Consider the following 19,394-nt stretch of genomic DNA (forward strand, 5'->3'; position numbering starts at 1 on the left):
ATAAACAAAACCCCAAACAATGGAAAACCCACCTCTGTTTCTAGTTTACGGATTGTTCAAACCACAATCCTGTAGACATTTGGGACAATTAGCAGTTCTCTGCAACGTCTCTGTGCTTTGTTTGGTTTACTGGTAATTATAATGTTAAAAATTCAGCTACAGGGGCTTCAAAGGATTATGCCCCTTCGTGACTGCTTCATCCTTCTGGAATTGTGAATAACTGAAGCTTGAGTCTCCTTCAGGATGGTGTATCATACGTATCTACACACCATATAAAGTATGATGGTATGGCAGTTGTGTCATCTGGACGACCTTGCTTTGTGCTGAAATCTGATTTGGAACTACTCAGTAATGAGTCAAACTATCATCGACTTTCTCTCTATCATATGCACTGATCAAAAGGGTTTTTTAGGTAACAAACCTGACATTTTTCTATATTAGTATACTGGATATAGTTATGTATTGCTTTGTTTTTAATCTTTCAAATTGTCATTAAGTGGATGAATGACAGGCTTCTGAACATGAGACAAATCTACTTTCTCTTAAATTAATTACCATGAGACTGTATAAACATTGAAAACAAATTTAATAAAGGAGACTCTCCAGATGGTTGAAGGTAGACTTGCACATTCAGACCATTCCTCATTATAATTGCAACACCATGCACAGATTCTTACTGACGCTTTGGGGAATTTACAGATGAGATGCACTACAATCTGCTAGGAGGCATAATATTCACAGGGTTTTATTGTCACAGAAAAAGCATAATGACTATTGAAGGAAACTAATTGCTGACAGTTTTTAGCTGGCTTTGGTGCACAATGCATTTGTTCTGCCCTGTAGATCCTTGTTTCAAAAAATATTTGAAGTATACACAGAAATAGCAATGTGGCATTCATGTAGCTTTCTTTAAATGACTCCAAGCTTCCTTTGTCCGTCCAGGTGCTCGGTTGGTGATACACTTTCAGAGGTTCAGAGCTGCAGTTTCAATGCAGCTCTGGCCAGATTTCCTGGATGGAACAGCTTAGGTCCCAAATAAAACAAACCGATGAGAAATGGCTTAATGTGCATTCCTCTCTGCAGCAATAGATCATGCTGGTCCCCTTTCTCTGCAGGAGGAGCTCTGCGCTGCTGCTGTCACCTGTGAGCAAAGGAAGAGCTGTAGCTCAGGACTCTCCCACAGAAACACTTGCAAAAGAGAAGGGGTTTCTCCAAATGTGCTTCTGATCTCTGGCTGCTGTAGTGTGGCTTAATTTGTGGTATTTTTCTTGATTCTTCTTTTGTCCTTGTTTCCCTACTGGGAAAAATTTAGTAGGCATGCTTTATTAACTTGTCAATGTGACTTTCAACACTTTTCCACTTCTAGCTGACTTAAATACAACCAAACTGCAATGGATTTCCCTGTGTTAAAAAGAAAACGGTGGGCTCTTGTACCACAGACTGATTCCCAGCATTCAAAGTTCTGTAAGAGCTGAAGGCATCTACAAACAGAGGTGTGCAGGGTAGATACTGCCAGTACTATTACTAGTGCATTTTTTTTTTATGCCTATAAATTGCTTACTGAAACTTAGACTTGTGTGCAGTAGCTTCTGCAAGAAGCCAAGGGAATCTGTAAATTCAGTAAGGTGCTTTTGGAAGTGTACTTCAAAGGCATGCATTGTGTTTTAATCTGTTTACCTGTGCAGTCATCTTTGGGGAATTTACAGATGAGATGCACTACAATCTGCAGTCAATAGCGTTGCCTGCCAAGCCATCTGCCAGACTTCCAGCCGTGGCCTTGGAGGAGCATTGCGGTGACCAGCACAGCGTGTCTCATGAATGGGGGTCAGCTAATGTGCTGTGGTAATTGAAAGGTCTTCAGTCTTGAAAGAGTTGTGAAGGGTCACTGAACATTTAAAAGAGAATTTAGCAGGCAGACAAGGAGAAGAGATGTTCGTAGCAGTAATTTGATTTTGCTTGCTGTTTTTTGTTAGTGAAAGGTGGGCACGTTTCTGGTCTTTGCTCACTGTGGTTTGATTGCATTGGTTCGGGTACTGAAGAAAGTCACAGCTGCCACTGGAAATGGCTTCATCAGTGTGGAAGAAGACTGTGAGTACATAATTCTTTTATGCAGCAGATGCAGTTGTGCATGAAGTGGTTGGAATGGAGCCCGGGCAGCGCAGTCTGGGATTTGCAGAGCCCTGTACGGACCCAGGGAGGCAAGAACATCGGTCCGTCTGAGTTGGGAAGGGATGGGAGTGTTCAAAGGTGGGAGATGGCAAAGGAGGCTTAGGGAACTGTCCAGTTCAGTGAGCTAAAATCCTGATGGCATATCTTTGTATAGCTGCTCCACTAAGCAATCTACAGCAAAAACTGTAGGAATGTGAAGTCTGGACTGTAGAGAAATTTTCTTTGCAATATCAGTGTAGAGGCTGGAAAATGTATCAGGGGAGCACTTCCAACACAAGTTTCTCAAAATGAGTGCAGATTACAGGAATAAAACTATTTGGTCCCCTCTTGGCACCTGTTATAATCTATCAGAGCTCTGGGAAATTCAGATGTGTAAGCAACTCCTGAAACAAAAACAAAATCAGTATTCCTTTTGGTCCCTATTTCAAAATCATTTGTGTCTAGTTGTGGGGAAAAATACAACAAAAGGTCTGAAGAGTGCATGTTTATCTACTGCCTTATTTAAGCATCTCAAATCTATGAGATGAGAGCATTTTAGTGCTGAAAATTGATTTCTGGACAAAAGAGGGATCAAAGAGGTAGAAATCGGAACTCAAGCCATGTTTTCTTCAGCAGCCAGACTTCAGATGACTGCATGGAGGGAAGGCTTAGCAGCAGGTTGAGCTGTGGCTTGATGATATGATAATCCTGGCTTTTGAGTCAGTGATGGACGATCAAAAATGCTGTGACTGCATGACAAAGCAGATCAGAGAGAACTCTCTGTGAAGGGTGAAATATTGTTTAAATAAATGTTTATGGATTAACTTTGTAGCAGGAAGGTCTTATGCCATGTCAGAAGTTTTGTCAGTGGGCATAAAACCAACAGAAAATAGCATAACAGTCATACAGTGCACTGTGGTTAATCAGAAATGCAATAAATTATGTGCTTGTTTTTGTAGAGTTGGTGACTTGGTAGTGCACTGGCCATGGTATTTATCAGTATGGAGAAGTGTCCTACATTCAAGTCCTTAGCAATCATGCTAAAGAATCTCTTCTTCCTACAAAATACCATGAAGGCATCGTCATAAAGGTGCTTGATTTTTTTTTTTTTGTTTGTTTTGTTTTGTCTTGAAGATGTTTCTGTCTGGACCTAAAATGAAGGTCATTTTGTAACTAAGTACAGCTTGGAAAATCAAGTGATTTCTTCTCTATTAATGGACACCTAGCATTTCCAGAGAGGTTGCATATGACCCTTGTGAAAATTTTTTGTGTACTGTGTATGCGCTCTTTTACATATGATTATCAGAGAAAGATTTGGTGTACTATATTATAACAGAATTTTATAGCTCTAGTCTAAACATTTTTACAGAGCAACAAACTTACTTTGGAAACAAGGCTTTAGTTGACTTTGGATTTGTTTAAACTTGAATATTATACCATCATCTGTACTTTAGGCCAGTTATTTTATTAGTGGTGTACAGTATGCTTGCACATACTCTTTAATTGCTCTTATTGTAATAACTGGAAAAGATAGGTTGCAGAACTAAGATCAAGTATGAGTAATATTCATCAGAAGCGCATAAAATACTTCTTATACGAGTGTTATGGTTAGAGTGTAAATCCTTGGAGAAAGTATTGGGGTATGGATTTTCAATACTCAGTTGTTTGATAGTAGAGATAAGAAATTAATCTCTCCATAAAATTATAAGATTTATCAGAGACTTCAAGTCAGTGAGAAAGTTCTGATTACATTACTTTTACAACAGTTTGTGCTAGTGTTACGGAGCTTCCTTTTGGAAGGCTCACAGTTTATTTAAAAACTAAGCCATGAAGATGGTGTACCTAGGTTCATAGGTTGTGATCATTACATCTGGCCTTCAAAAAGGAACAATTTTCTTGAGTGATCTTCAGTTATTCCAGTGATTCAGGGTTGAAGTTGATTTTTTTTTTTTAAATTATCTATTCTTATACCAGACATCTGTGCAAACAAAATACAAAAATCTCTCATTATGGCTCTGCTTATAAATATATCCGCTAGTCTTCCGTATCTAGGGATGTGCTGTATCGCAGGAATGAACCACAGCACAGCCTTCTTTTGTGATGATTATATTAATGTTGTATTCTCAATGCAACAAGCTTTCAGGAGAAGTTGCTGTCTTTTTGCTGCAGAAAAATCAGTTATAGAATGAAACTGGAGGCTGATTGGAAAGACTCTTTGCCTTGCATTAATTAAAAAAGTATGGCTTGATTAGATGAATATGGCAAAAGTAGGGAGATGTATCTAGTCTTTGACCTGTTGATTCATCATCCTATGTTATGGTGTAAGCACAAGAGAAGATGCATAATCCTTTCTTAATAATGGTGGAAAAAGAAAAAGAACTATGGGAAGGTTAGCAATTCTAAAGGTACTAGTTTGCTTCTTGCATCATGTAAACAAAATTCTCAAATTTATCAGACTCCAGTAAAAACTCTTTCAAAGAAGCTTTCTTTAGCTCTTGTAGCTGAGGACAGTTTTCTCATCCCCTTTCCTGAAGAAAGACCTTATTTTAATCTAACATCATAAATTATTTTGCTCATTTTTTTTTTTTTTTTATTTTGCCTGCATCATGTTCTTGTTATTTCATATATTTCACTGTTAATCAGAGACTGACCTCTGGTAAATCTGCATGCATTTCATTTCCTATGCCCAATTTACAAGCTTTTTCCTACAAAACATCTGGAAAAATAAAGCATTTGGTGTCTGGTAAACTTAAAACACACCGACATAGTAGCCGCAGGATTGAAAGGATTTGTACAGAGTGCTTTTCTGGCAGACCCTCTGGGTCACAAAGTCTATTCTGCTTGGAGCACCCTGACTAATTACAGTAGCATTACAGGGATTGAGAGGATGTTTCTCAAAGAAGTCTGCATACCAAAAGACTTAGAGCTTAGTTCAATGCCAACTCTACTTCTCTGAGACTTCCCCCCAGGTCTAAGCACCTTCTACTACAAAAATTAAAGCCCAGCTCTTAATAAAGCTGTCAAGTAGACAGGACAGAGCATTAGTCCATCGTTACCTAATCTTAAACTTGTATTTATTGAGCTGGTAGTGCCACCTCAAATTTATGTTAGTATTAACAGAGCTTTTTGTTTTCCCCTTCCTCCTCCTCAGTTCACACATCTGTTGCTGGGTCTTGCCCTTCTGGTGATGTTGATAGCGTACAGGAAAATATTGACTGCTCTTACGAATTTCTGAACTGGCAAATATTGAGCTAATAAAAGCTTGAAGCTGTAAGATGGAGTCCTTGCCACAAAATGAGCTATTGCTCAAAGCCCTTGTCATCTTATACAATTAAAAGCCCATCCATTTGGGAGAAGGGGAGGGAGATCTGTGACTCATTACTCAATTGGGGTATGAAGGAACAAGCACAATGTCATCAATCTGTATTCCACTGTGGGCCTTGAACCCCCTTTTAGTGCATTTTTCTAGAACTTTGAGTTTTTCCTGCTATGGTTTTAAAAGAATAGCATGGCGTGCATGTGCCTGTGAATCTGTCTGCTCCTCATTGTATTTTCTTGTTCAAGACATAGAATTGTTATGTGAAATTGTTATATGAAGCCCCAGTTGTTATTTGTTAAGTGAAGTAAACAGGTTACAGTATGTCTGGTTACAGCATTAAAAATACATGAACGCTACTAGAAACCAAAGAGATGTCCCAGCAGGGTAAAAGTGAAAGATGGCTTGTCAGAACAATGAGCTACAGAGCTTTTTTCATATTGAAATGATTAGATTTTATTCCCACTCTTTATGTTGTGTTACTGCTTATACACACAGTCCAGAAACATGCCCATTTCTTTGGTGCACATGGCTTTGTATGGCCTGTCAAGGTCTGGTATTGAAGCACAGTGGTTTCCAATCTGAGGAGGTGGCACTGTCACTTAAATTTGACATAACATCCTTGCTGTGGTGCATGTCCTCCACTGTATCTCTGAAATTTTGGTGTGATTTGAGAGATCACGGGAAGTATATGCTATCAGCACTAATGCTTAATGATTCATGAGCCAACCCTTCACAAACATTAAGCACATGAGAAGTCTCATTAACAGACCAGTTACAGTCTATGCTTAACATTTCTCTTAACAATCCTAATTAAAGTAATCTGGAAACATATCTTTCTCAGGGTATAATTTAGCCCTTCCTCTTTCTTCAGTGCTGGAGTTCATGCTAGGTACCCGAAAGATTATGCTTTTAGTATGTGGACAGAAAGAGGGAATACCAGTTATCTGAGCTAAAATGGTGTTTGTTTTTACATAGAGGCTGGCTTCTCTGCTGTCTCCCCCACTAAATTAGAGCTGGCAAGAATGTGAAGAGGCTCTTGGGGGGCCAAAATAGTTCTTGGAAGAAATGCTGTCTTGTCTTCCAAAGCAAATCTTTTCAAAGGGTTTTGAACTTAAAAATACTTTCCCACTATGGCAAAAGCTGTAAATAGTGTAGACTTGGTATCCTTCTGGATTTCCTCCTGTTTTAATCTCTCCAAGTAAGAGAGGTGTGTTTCTCATCCCAGTGAGACATCAACAATGCCTTGAGGTGAGACAACGAAGAGGTTTGCAAGTCATTGTTAATTATTAAGGTTTTGCTCTTTGCTGGTGCGTCCACCTGCTGGAGCAATACTAACCTTAATTTGTTTTTCAGTCTTTTGCTATGGGCACATATGAATTGATGTCAATAACCAAATATCTTGGTGGGAAGCATAACTGCTTGACTTTGGAAACACGCAGAACTATGTGAGACATTTCTGCTCTCACTGCTGTTGCTTTGGGAGCCAGGGAGCCTAATGAGATGCACATACCGTGTCAGCTACATGGTTTCTTGGGGAGCTTCCAACAAACCATTTGGTTACTTTCTACCCTCTCTAGTTTATCAATGTCTCTTTACATTGAACGTTGTTGTCCAAGCCAGGCTGTTTTGGGACACAGCACTACATGTTAAATCTGGCACCATGTGGAGTGGGGGTAGAAAATGCTGTTTTTCTTATTTAGAAAATGCTTATATTTAAAGCAAGTTCAGGAAACTTTTTTTTGTGTATGTGTGAGCCAAGGTATGAGTGAAGATCTCTCTGAAACACTGTGCTTTCTATCAGTCCAGCAGTGTTCAACTATCACTTATGCATTGTTCAGACAAATGTGATTGACTTTTTGGCCATCTCTGCTCCTAATCAGAAAGGTGCTGCCTTTTGCACCCACTGTGGAAAACTTCTGCAGTCTGGCTTATTGCACTCTTAGTTACCAAACAAATTCTAGCAGCTTGACAGGAGAAACAGTCTGTCTCCTGACAAAGGATTTACACCCCTGTCCTCTGTAGGTGACCACAAAGCTTAATCTGCACGATCTGAGCTGTGTGGATTCAGAACGTGCAGGAAAATAAGTTGCATATTTGCATAGTGTAGACTGTAGTGTTTTATATTGTGCAAGCCAAGATGTGGATAAAAATATATATTTTTTTTAACTGAAGCAGAGTTTTAAAAAAAAATCTGATAGTGTGTAACTTCCTAATCAAGAACTTAAGCAAACTTAGCATTCAAAAAAGTTGTCTTAAAGTATACTTAGCTGGAAAATGCTTTAATGCTACTGTTCAACTTTTAAGGCAGATTTCAAGTCTTAGGACTAAAAAAAATCAAAGGAGCATCCGTTAGTGTTTTGTTGTAGAACTGTACACCGATTCCTGGGCACTGTATCTTCAGTTTGGGCTTTTTTGGCTTATGGTTGACTTGAGTGGTATTTCAAAACACATGTGCAAAGCAGTTTTTTTTTTTTTAATCCAAGAAAAAGACTGATTAAGCTGCTTCCAACTACTCCACACAGTATTGATTTCCTGTGCCGTTGTGCCTTATCTGGTGTATTGCTGGTAGATGAAATATGATAGGATCGTCTACTCATGGTACTTCGTGGGACGTAACATTTTAATCAAAAGAATTACAAGGTGCTTCAGAGCGCAATACTGAGAGTTGGGAGGGTCAGCTAATCACATATATTTCTTCCTCACCTATGATCTAACCCTTTGTAAGGTTAATATCTCTATTTGTATATTGATGGCTTCCTTTGGATTGGTGCTTCTTTATTAAGAGGCAACCATCTATTGACATTCCAGCAAGTGTGGAGACTGCATTTTATTAATATTGCCTCTGTGTAATGATGAGCTGTGTCCAGCTTGGTCATCTGAGGGATGTGGTCTATATTGCAGAGTAGTGAAACAATTCTAGGCTTATTCTATTTCCTTTTCTTGAACAATAGGGATAAAAACATGGTACAGTCTACCCATGGCCATCAAATCACGCTTTCTACTGTGACTTAAGCTGGCTAGAAAATGGGACTCGTGGTTGGTTATGTTGTGTGGTGTGTTGTTTATTTTAAATGAAGACCCTGACTTATCTGTGTATTTGTCTCCCAAAGGCAAACAACTAATTGTCATACATAATTGGTATAAAACTTGAGTAGATAGTCTTAATCTCCTGAATATGTTGCATTCAGTAAGCACAGGAAAACTTACATGAGGCTTACTGATGTTGCTTCTAGATCAAGAAGCAAGCTACAAAGGAAGTACTTGTAATACTTTTTTTTTTTTTTACTTGTAAACCTAGTGACATTGTCGCTTATGGATTTATAGCAGTCACAATTTTATGTATTTTTGAAATGCAGAAACATGGTATTTTGTTGCAAAGGTTATATTGGAGTAATGAGTTGAAACTTGCTTGATTTCAACTAACGTATCTCCAAGCAGCTAAAGGAAAATAATGTACTTCTGTCAAGCCACTAACAGAAAGCTGTGGTAAAAAGTTGCCCTTGCATAAGTCTTGTTTTTATAGAGTGATTACAATTAGTTTGTGCTTTTCAAAGTGTCAGCCAAGAGTCAGTACGCTTCAGGGAAATAAGTCCGACGAGTTTATTACTTCAGTTCAGAGTGATGGCCTGCCTCAGCGAACTGCAGCATGCTAAATTGTTTGTGATGAGATGAAAACACAAATTTTATTACTTCTGAAGGTCACACCATATTATATGTATCACAAATATACATAAACAGCCATAAAATGCAAATTTGTTTACTCCATTAAGCAGAATTTCCTATAATATAATTTTAGTTGTTTTTTTTAGCTTGGCTTCTGCTGAAAGCAGGCCTGTAAAATGTTTTACTCAAATGACCCCGTTGCTGTCTACGCTGGATATACAATATCAACTTTTTTTAATCAAAGAGCTTGGGCTTACACTACTTCCTTCCTAGTTAGCATATTGATTTCTATCAGGTAAAATAAAATATAGTTAATCTTTTTTTTCTTCTTCCCATAGTAAGGGATAAAAGCATTTTTTTTTTTTTAATAACAGTGCAGGCATTTTTAATTCTTAAATCTTTTCCAGGGTTGGTGGCTAAATCTTAAGCTGTTGCAAGAGCATGACAAGAGGTGCTATTGGTATTATGAAATTAATGATGCAGATCTGCATGTGACAAACAGGGGAAAAATGATTAAAGAACTTGTACTGTGTGCTCTGTATTTTAATGGAAAAGCATGAACTGAGATGTGCTCATGGGCTAGAAGGACCCAGTCTAGATTTTTTAAAGATGTTTTTCTTTTCAACTGCTGACTTAGTTGCTGGAGAGTTTAGAGACTTCCTGTAACACCGAGTTCTTTTTACTTAAAAACAACAACAAAATACCCAACCCCCCCAAACCACTGAAAGCCTACCTGTTTTTCTCTCCCATAAATCTAGTTCAGCAAGTTTTGTTTTTCTTTTTCCAACAAGTTTTTCTCTTGTTTAAAGAAAGGAAAAAAAAGAAGTCTAAAAGTATGGGATGTGAAGTTCTTTGAGGGGGAGTGGAAAGGAGTAAGTATAATTAATGGCTCTGAGTCTTTTGTCTGTAGGCATCTGATATGCTTTATGAACATTTTCTCTCTTAGTGATTTCTAGGTGCCTGAATTCACATGGCATGGCAGTCAATTTTTTTTTATGGTTAGATATTTCAATTTTGAATAGTCTTGGCCTGGAGGACTATTCATGAAGCTCTCAGAGGCTTTACTGAACTATATGGCTGTCTTTTGTTAAGCTTTGCAAGCTATTCACTTGATTAAATTAGAATGCAATACATCACTTACAATCTGCTTTCAAACAGTTCTATTTTAAATTTTAATATCTTGCACTTTGGTTTGTTTTAGCTTTTTAAAAGTGTAAAACTAATTGGAACTCTTAAAATCAAAAGTATAAAATAAAAAAAAAACTCCAAATATACCTTATTTGCTCCAACAAGAATATTTTTCTGTCTAAAGCATGATTTATGACTTAATTTAAACTCCAATTTTCGGACTAAAAAAATCTTTTATCTCCTATGAATAGAAGAAGGGTTCTGAGTTTCCATGTGGGTTTTATATTTGAGGAGAACTAGTGAAATTTGGGTGCTTAGAACAATTTGTTGCTCTATATCTGTTCCTAAACAAATGTGTAGGCAACCCTATGCATGAGTTGATGAATGTTGGCTTAGAAACAGACAGGGTGGCTCTTCTTAGAGGAAGAGCTGTCCATACTGCTCCTCTGGGATCTCATTTTGGTTGGGGGGGATGAGGGCATCTCAACTCTTGGTTTATGGATTGCATGACATAAAGGGGAACATAAGCTGATGGTTGTGTGGCACTTAATTATACTGTGGTATGAATTCTGTAAAAATATCTGTTAAGACTTCTTTTAATGGATTTTTGGAGGTAACTTCTTATTTTAAAACACCTTTTTTTTAAAGTCTGGATTCTAATCTAAGTAATAGCTACTGATGATGGAGAACAGTAGACCTTTGGGCATTTAATTTATCCTATCCTATCCAGAGATAAGGTGGTATGAATCCTCTTCTAGTTGTCTGGGTTAGAGTGTGTATGTATGTCAGAAACAGCATAAATTGCTGTCTCCAGACACAAAACCAAGAGCAAGAGATCTTCAGCCTTAAAGTAAGCAGCTGCAGCTTGTTGACTCCAGTGCAATTTCTTCCTGTACACATCATTCAAATTTGATATGCAAGTATGTTATAACACTAAATATGTAGTGACTAGCATCATAATGTTCTCCTGGTTTCTACTGCAGCTGTGATTGCATTACTGAATCTACCTCTCTGATGGCTGTCAGGGGGAGCAGCCTGCCTGCTGTGATTGATGGCAGCTTTTCCCATCGCCGAGTCCTCCTGATTTCATACCTTAGGCATGTCTACATCAAATTTTATTACGAGATATTCTTGCTTTGTTGTTTCATTATGCAGCTACTGCAAGAGGGAAGAACTAGAAGCATAAACATGTTTGTAATAAAGTAATATGTAGATTTCCAGACTTATGTTCTGAAATGCTCACTGTCTGAGACAAAAATACAATGCTTCAAGCAGAAAAAAAGCAGTTGGGGAGTTATAAGTTATGGCCTTGGAGAACCCAGCTGAGATCTCTGCCAGTACAAATAGGCAGTAAGAAAAATATCTGCCCCAAAGGAGTTTAGATTTATAGACAAGGCAGGCAAACTGCACTTAGGAAGTGTGTGTGTGCGTGGAGGGCAGGGACACAGAAAAATATCTGAGGGGCCAGGATGTGCCAGTGGCAAAGGCAGCCACAGGAACATGGTGGCACCGAGCCCTTGTGCTGGCGCTGCCTGTTGCTGGGAAGCCGAGAGCATCTGTGGCCTACTTGGTGGAGCTGTTGGCAGTGACCTGGTCTGCATCCAGACAGGCAGTGCCCTTATGGTCCCCAAACCTTTGATTCTCAAAGGCAGAGAGCTTTTGTTGTGGGAAGTGGACGGCTTGAAAAATTGGTTTGTGAGCTGCCATGCATTTGTCTCTGGTACAACTCAGTCAATGAACACGGATATTGTAGCACCTTAAAACTGGTGTTTTGGCGAATGGTGGGTGATGAAGAGCATTGTCACACTGTGGTGCCTTCTTACACCTTGAGTCTCATGTAAAGGGAAGCTCTTACTGCTTACCGTGGTGCTTCCACCTGCCTCCCTGTGTGCGAGCACCTCGCAGGCACCACCACGCACCAGCCGCTCAAGGCCTCGTGCTTAATCTTGAGTTGAGCTTGCCCCATTTCTCACCAGCCCCATGTGGGTGGCTGTGTATGATCAGAAATGCCAGCAGAGGATGGTTGTGTAATGGTGAACAAAGTGGAGTTGTGGGAACAAGGTAAAAATGAAATGCAGCCTGGGATTTCTAAGGAGATTTAGAGGATAGACGTGGCCAACTAGCTGTGAAATCTGACTGGTATTCAGAGCTTCAACTCCTTAAAGCTCTTTTGAGAGTCATAATCTAAAGGAAAGAAGAGGGAAATTTCAGAAACCAAGCGGTAAGAGCTGGTTTCACAGATGGCCCAACACACAGGGTGCAAGTCTGCCCCTGTCAGAGCTGCCTGGCCTCTCGCCACAGGCTGTAGGAGGGCTGGGGCACAGCCAGAGGTTGCATATCCCGGCCAGAGTTAAGCAGCAAACCAGGAATGCTGTCAGTGTCATGCTGTGCCCGCTACCTTGCATTTTGACTTCTGTCATGTGCCCAGCTCAGAGCTATCTATCAGCTGTGTGAAGCCTGCTGATATAAATAACACCTGGAGCACACTCAGCATGAATTCTGAGGCCCGGGGGATGTGAGGAGGGCAAGGCAGCACCACTGCAGACTTGCAGAAGAGAAAGTTGTGAAAAGAGCAGTGGAAACCTGTAAGAGACTGAGCCTTGCAATGAAGGGGGGCCTTCAAAAGGACTGGTTTGGCTTTCCATGGCTTTGGGAGTATTGAATTAATCAATGGCTCTTTTTTTTTTATCTTACACAATACAAGTCCAATAATGCCTCTATCTATTTTGCTTTCTATGCTATCGGAAATAGAATGTAGATATTGTAGATATATTTGGCATGGATATGTTGGTCCCAGCTTCCTTTTTGTCAGTAAACTGCATCCTTGTTAAAGGAGAGTGATGAGTGAAATTTCAGTTGACCTCACATTGCATTATAAATAACAACCTAAGCTCCTCTACTTTTTTTTTTTTATAAGTTTCTGAATGTTCTTCCATGGAAGTTTAAATAGTATCACTTATTTATGGTGATTTTTCAGACTATGTGGATTAAGTCAGAGAAGAAATGATATAATGGTACAAAGAAATAAGCTATAAAGCACTGATTAGGTAATAATACAGAAGGAACCTATAAAACTGCGTCAAACTTGCCAACTACAATTAATCTGACTCTTGTGCAGTGAATGATAAAGGTATTGCTAACCTGAGCCAGAACAGTAATTTTTGTGGAAGCTCAATAAAAACTTTTTTTTTGGTGTGCTCCTTATTTTTGTAGTATTCTTATTTTGTAGCTTTCACACTTTGTATTTTTTTCACAACCAGAATCTCTTGATTATGCTATTAAGAGCATAATAATTTGAATTTACCTGCATCCTTTATGATGATGGCTGACCAAATGGATGACCAGGAACAGCTAAAATAGGACCACTTCCATTATCTCTTAATAAGCAGCTTATACAAAACACTATGGAACATCCTCATGATAAAATAGTACATTCTCATTTAGGGAAACTTGTAAAGCCCTATATATAAAGTCTATTAATCACATACCTTTGAGCATTGAGTCCTGCTTAGATTATGGTTACTGAAAAATCTGTTATCCTGAAAGATGATCTTGTCCTGCAAAGGACCACAGCCTCTCAGCTAAGGCCAAATGATGGATGTCTTTAGCTATGGATTGCCTGCATTGTTTTATGAAGTGTGAATGAATTTGTGCAAACACTGCTGTGCTCCCCCCAGAAAAATGCTAGTTGTTACTCCGTGTTTCCAGGACATAATCGCAGATATGAGCTCATCCTGCCAGGAGTATGTCTGGTGGGTGGACAGACTGTCTCTACACTTTGCTACTGTAATTGTATGAAGCCAACCTGCAGTTATTATGACAACTCTCCAGATTTAAGGATGTTATGATCTAGGTCTTTATGTTAAAAGGTTATTTTTCCTTGTACTCTTATACTTGTCTTCTGCTTTCCAGCCCTTAGAAATCATGCTCTAAGCCTTTCTTAAAAACCACAAAGCTGAAAAAAAAGTGAGGGCTTCTATACAGCAACCTGGTTTAAACAATTGGAACTCAAAAATAAATAACTTGTTCCTTATTCTTGTGTTACAGTTATCATATGCCATTCAGAAATAGGCCCTTAATGATCTACTGTTTCTCAACACTCCTAACACTGAATGGGAAAGGAACAGGAACATTAGTCTGGAACTGCTGTACATCTATAACTGAACACATCCTCAAACTAGATGACCTCATATGCTTGTAGGCTTTATTTCTGGAGCTGAATTCACAGTTCAGTTGCTTACTGCTCAAAGAGAAAAATAATCTAGCTTTTATTTATTTAAAGGAATCCTGGCTTGATGACCAAGATGCGTGTGTATTCAATCCCAAATGATGTTATTTAAGCATTGAGGTGTGACTGCCAAAATAATAGTGTTCATCTAAATAAAATAGGAAAAAAAATAGTGATTTTTTTGGAGATAAAATATCCATACTAATTTATGTAGTTTCAATTTATATGAGTTAGTCTCTCTTCCATTGCCAATCAGCAAAGCATGCAAATAATATCATTGCATGAAATTAGCCCTAACCAAGAAGAACAGTGCACAGTCTGTTATATAAATAGACTGATTCCTTCCTTCCTATTTTTTCAGCTCCCTTTAATACTTCACAGAATTTTATTTTAAACACACAGGGCTTATTCACTTGTTTGTGTTGGATAAGTGAATTCGATGCTTGTGGAAGATGCCAGATGGGCTGCATGGGAGCCAGGAAGTCTCTGTCTCTCCACCAAGCAACAGCAGCGTGTGCTTCCCAAACTGAGCTGCCAAAGTGCTTTAGCTTCTTACCTATGGCTCAGGTCTAATTTTTGACATCCCTTCGATCCACGTCTTTGACATTGAGAAAGCTTTAATGCCCTGAATACTCTGTTTGTTCTTGATTTGTGGATCATGTTACTGCTCAGCATGTGTGCTTAGATACTCCTCAGCTTCAGCCATCCTTTGAGATGAATGTACTCTGCCCTCCAGAAAACATACATGACCGCTTGGGCTGCTAAAAATGAACAAACAAAAAACCCCACAACGCCACCACTACCAAAAAAATCCCAATGAACAACAACAGATGGAAAACACTTAATTCACTTACCTTTCAACCATAGTTAGTTCACAACTTCTGCCTGTTTTTTCTGTTAATAGTGCTTTTATTAGTAAGTAACAAGATTAGTCTCATAATTACATCCTGTTTAAGCAGATGCAGCTGGAAGGCAAAAATTCATATCAATTTAAAACTGATATTTCACCTTGACTTAAAAAAAAAAGTCAAAAAAACCAAACAAACAAACAAAAACAACACAACACCCAAAAAAAATTTCCAACAAAAGAATATTCTGATTGACATGCAAACTAAAATAATGTTTCTTTGTAGATCATGCAGGGTCATAGTCATACCTGATTTCACTTTAAGATGTGTGCTATTTTAACTTGTTTTCCACTTGTCATCAATTGAGAGAGCTTAATGAATGTAGGTAAGACAGAGCTACACTGCGTCTTCTTGAAAAATATCTCCATAAGTGTTTACAGTGATTGTTTTGTTGTTGCATATTTTTCACAGTATTTCATGAAGCTTGGCAGAGTGGATTCACTGTTTTGTGCTGAGATTTGTTATATCCATCTTGGGAATGAAATGCCAACAGGTTTCTCAGGCTCTGCTTTGTGGTGATTTTTTTTTTTTAAATGCATTTGAAGGAAAAGATTAATTTGGATATTTAGGCAGGAAACAAAAGTTGCAAAGGAAACAAATTGGATGGCATGGGGAGACTGGAGAGGGGATTTATTTCAGATGGAACTGTGTTTGTAATTACATGTTTCACAGTGTAAGTCTTCCTGAACAGTCACAATTAGACATTAATCACTGCAGGTATTACAATCCTGACCAGAGTTAACTGCTAAGTATATTGGCATATACTGTGCTTGTAGTTAGGCTGGCGTGTAGCTTTCCCTGCCATATTACTGCTATTAGTGTAGCACCTAAACTGGGCAATGTATGATAGAGATGGAGCTGCTGGCAAGGTTTTGTTTGCAAGTCCTTTTCCCAAACTGGTCCATTCACCTTTATGTTTTAAGTACAACACAAGAAAATGATGCTAGCCTCAAGCGGGAGTGTTTAACAAAAAGCAGTAAAATCTTGCTTACTGATGGCTGAGGAAAGGGGAGGTGAGGAATTAGAGCATGAGCTTGTTGCTCTGTTGAAGTAGTTAAGAGCCGAGAGTGAAGATAAGATTTTGCAGTTTTTTCGTATTATTGGACATTAGTGGAAAGGTGTGTTTAAAGTGGAGCAATTCTTAGTGCTGAAGAGACCAGCTTCTTCTACTTTAATACCCTTCAATGGAAAAAATAGAAATCCACAAGTTTTATCTTTCCTTTTAAACATTTTTCTCTTAAAGCGAAGAAAATTTCTTATCAGCCTTGAACAGGCAGCCTTGGTTTCACAGATAAGACCTTCTGAGTACTGTCAAAAAATATAAGACATGCAGATACACAGTGGACAACAGAACAGCATATCACACGTTTAACAAGACCCAGCCTTCCTCCACGGATGGGTTATTAAAGATCAAATTCCATTGTGAACCTGGATCCACTGAGTAAGAGTGAAATGGGAAAATCTGTAGTATCAAGTTTCTCTCTCGTATCATGTCTCTTATATACCCTCAGTCATATTCATCATTTCAGCAGATGCTTTCCTTCAGGTTCAATTGCCATATGTGGAATTTGTTGATAGCATTTTATTTCTTTATTTGTGTCGCTGCAAGGTGATATATTTCAGGCCTTTGTAGCTTTAGAAATGGATAATCTGTATCTGATATGCTGTCTTCTGCAAACCTTTGTTTGTCGAGTGCAGAAATCAGGCTGGATTCAGAAAGGGTTAATCACCTGCCGCCCACTGTGACTCTTTCAAGTTTAAATTTTTCTCTTGAATATACAAGCCCATGTGAAATTATAGAATCAAAGCATCATATTGTCTGCCTTCTGAACACAGAGCTTTAAATAAGCTTTTACACCAAGGTGGCTCAGCCAGCAGAATTCAAGTGACAGTGACATCTTACTTGGATGGTTGGATCAATGTCTCCTCCTAATGAAGTTACTTCATTGCGGTTACAAACGCTGTGGAGGTGAGCCCTGAAAATCAATGTTCGTCTTAAGACAAGATGCAGACAGTGTTAAACATTCTTCCCTCCCACTTTGGTGCTTCAGTTCCATGAGTTAATTATTATTTCAATCGTGTAAGGTCCTGGATTAGCTACTGGTTACACAGAGCAGAAGGAAGGGAGGGAAAGACGCAGCCCTGAAATGCTGTTCTGCTCCTGTCCCCAGTGCAGAAAACAGTTACAGGAGGTGGGAAGAATGAGGGTGAATAGGCAGGAAAGGAGGGGATGAGCATGTAGCAACCTGTGTCCTGAGAAGACTTTTTCAGAATTTTCGTGACAAAGTCAAACTTTGTCCTCAAGTGCCTGTTTGAACTTGAAGTGTTTTGTTTGGAGGCAGTGATCTCAAATGCAGCTTTACATTCAAGGGAGAGCTTTGGTTTTTAAATAAAGACCCTTGGGAGATGCATAGTGTGTGAATCAGTGTCTCGTCCTGAGAATTGGGTGGGTTTTTGGCTTAACAGGCATTGTGAAAAGGAGAAAAAAACATTTCAACTTGCATTGTAATGAGACTTTAAAATATCAAATTTCTGAATAATTGCAAGCCTGCCTATGCTGCCTCACCTTGCCAACCTAAGGCTTATATCAACTCTGTAGTCTCTAGGTACTGAGAACTGTTCACAAACATGATGTACTGGAAAGGAAGATTTAAGGAAGGTTGCTGATATAGGTGATATCACTCTTGTAAGGTTCCATGTGTGCTTCAGCTGAACAAACCCAACAAGAATCAGGCAAAGCCGTACTGTGCTGGGTGCCAGAGCACAGCCTGTTCCCTGTGAGGCAGGCTTTGGACACTTTGTTTTTGAGCTGTGCATCTTACCAAAGAACTAACTAACGCTTCATGCAAGGCTAGCACTACCATGTGCAAAAGGATGCTACCAAAAACAGGATCAGGGCTCAGGGCTTTGCAGAGGGAAGAGCACACAACCCGTCATGAACATGAAGCTGTGGACATCAATGTAACATGGGCTCTGAGTTCTGAGCCCAAACTGGGAACAGAACTTTTGTTGGCATAGACTGTGTCTGGAGGGGGGATAAAGAAAAAAGTGCATTTTGCAAGGCAGCCCAAATGTGTGTAGAGACAGCAGGCAATCAACCTCTGGGTCAGTGCCCACAGGCTACAGCAGCTCCACTTGGGCCTGCCTGGAGGGAGTCTCTGTGTAGGTGTCTTCACAGTAATTATTTGGCACAGTGATGTGCACAGAGCAGAGATGGTCCCTGAGATGCATGTTTGATCTTGCCTTATGTGTATCGCTTCTTTGCTGCCAACTCTGAGCCAAATGCAGTGGGAATAAAGCTCAGGGAGCTTTCTGGCAGGTGGAGGTGTAATTCTTCTATGATCTAGTTTACACCAATATTAATTTGGTCAGTGCAAATTCAGTGGATGTGCAGAGTGGTTTCTCCCTGCCATTAGTGTGTTAGATGCCACAGACCACGGACTTGGGGAGTGGGGTCTTCTCTTTGGCATGGTGTATGCTAGGAGAGGCTGTGGTGTGAGGGGCAGCACAGTTATGGGGTCACACTGCTGTGTGGCACCTCTAGGGCTGTAGGTGAGGTCAGTGGTGAGTCTGTGGAGAAGCCCTTGTTGCTCTGTTAGGAGGGAAGTGGATGGTTGTAATGATCTTTGCTCACAAGAGTGCTGTGAGGATTAACTGCTTTAATGTGCATGAAGTGCTTTGAAGATGAAAATGACTGTGTAAATCTAAGGTTGTTGATGACAATAATAGTTTGGATAGTTTTTCAGTCACCTGCTGTCTCTTTCAGAATTGAACAAAAACCTGAGCAAAGTTAGAGGCTTCTTTGCTGAGGATAATGGGCTAATTTTGCTTTACTGTTCTGTCAGGCTTTACCCTTCAAAAGAGCTGAGCTATAACACTTTACTAGAAGTACCACAACATGTAGAGCAATAGCACTTATTCACTCAGTTCCCAGGAGATGCCTCTAATAGCTTCTGAGGATAATGCTTCTGCAAAATGGGGTCCTCAGTACTGGGGAGCT

General features: G+C 39.3%; 1 long non-coding RNA gene across 7 annotated transcripts in view; it reads left to right on the forward strand.

The window, feature by feature from the left end:
• The window catches only part of LOC106017591 (uncharacterized), a 125,038-nt gene that overhangs the window by 6,577 nt on the left and 99,067 nt on the right, over positions 1 to 19,394 (forward strand). The window contains exon 1 of one of the 7 annotated variants that reach the window (XR_011810160.1): positions 3,113 to 3,238. The exons of the other annotated variants lie outside the window; for them this stretch is intronic. This is a non-coding gene — a long non-coding RNA (uncharacterized lncRNA). Of the gene's footprint in view, positions 1 to 3,112; positions 3,239 to 19,394 lie in introns of those variants that run through there. 7 annotated transcript variants of the gene reach the window in all.

Source organism: Anas platyrhynchos, chromosome 6 (genome assembly GCF_047663525.1).
Source record: "Anas platyrhynchos isolate ZD024472 breed Pekin duck chromosome 6, IASCAAS_PekinDuck_T2T, whole genome shotgun sequence".
Classification (NCBI taxonomy): domain Eukaryota; kingdom Metazoa; phylum Chordata; class Aves; order Anseriformes; family Anatidae; genus Anas; species Anas platyrhynchos.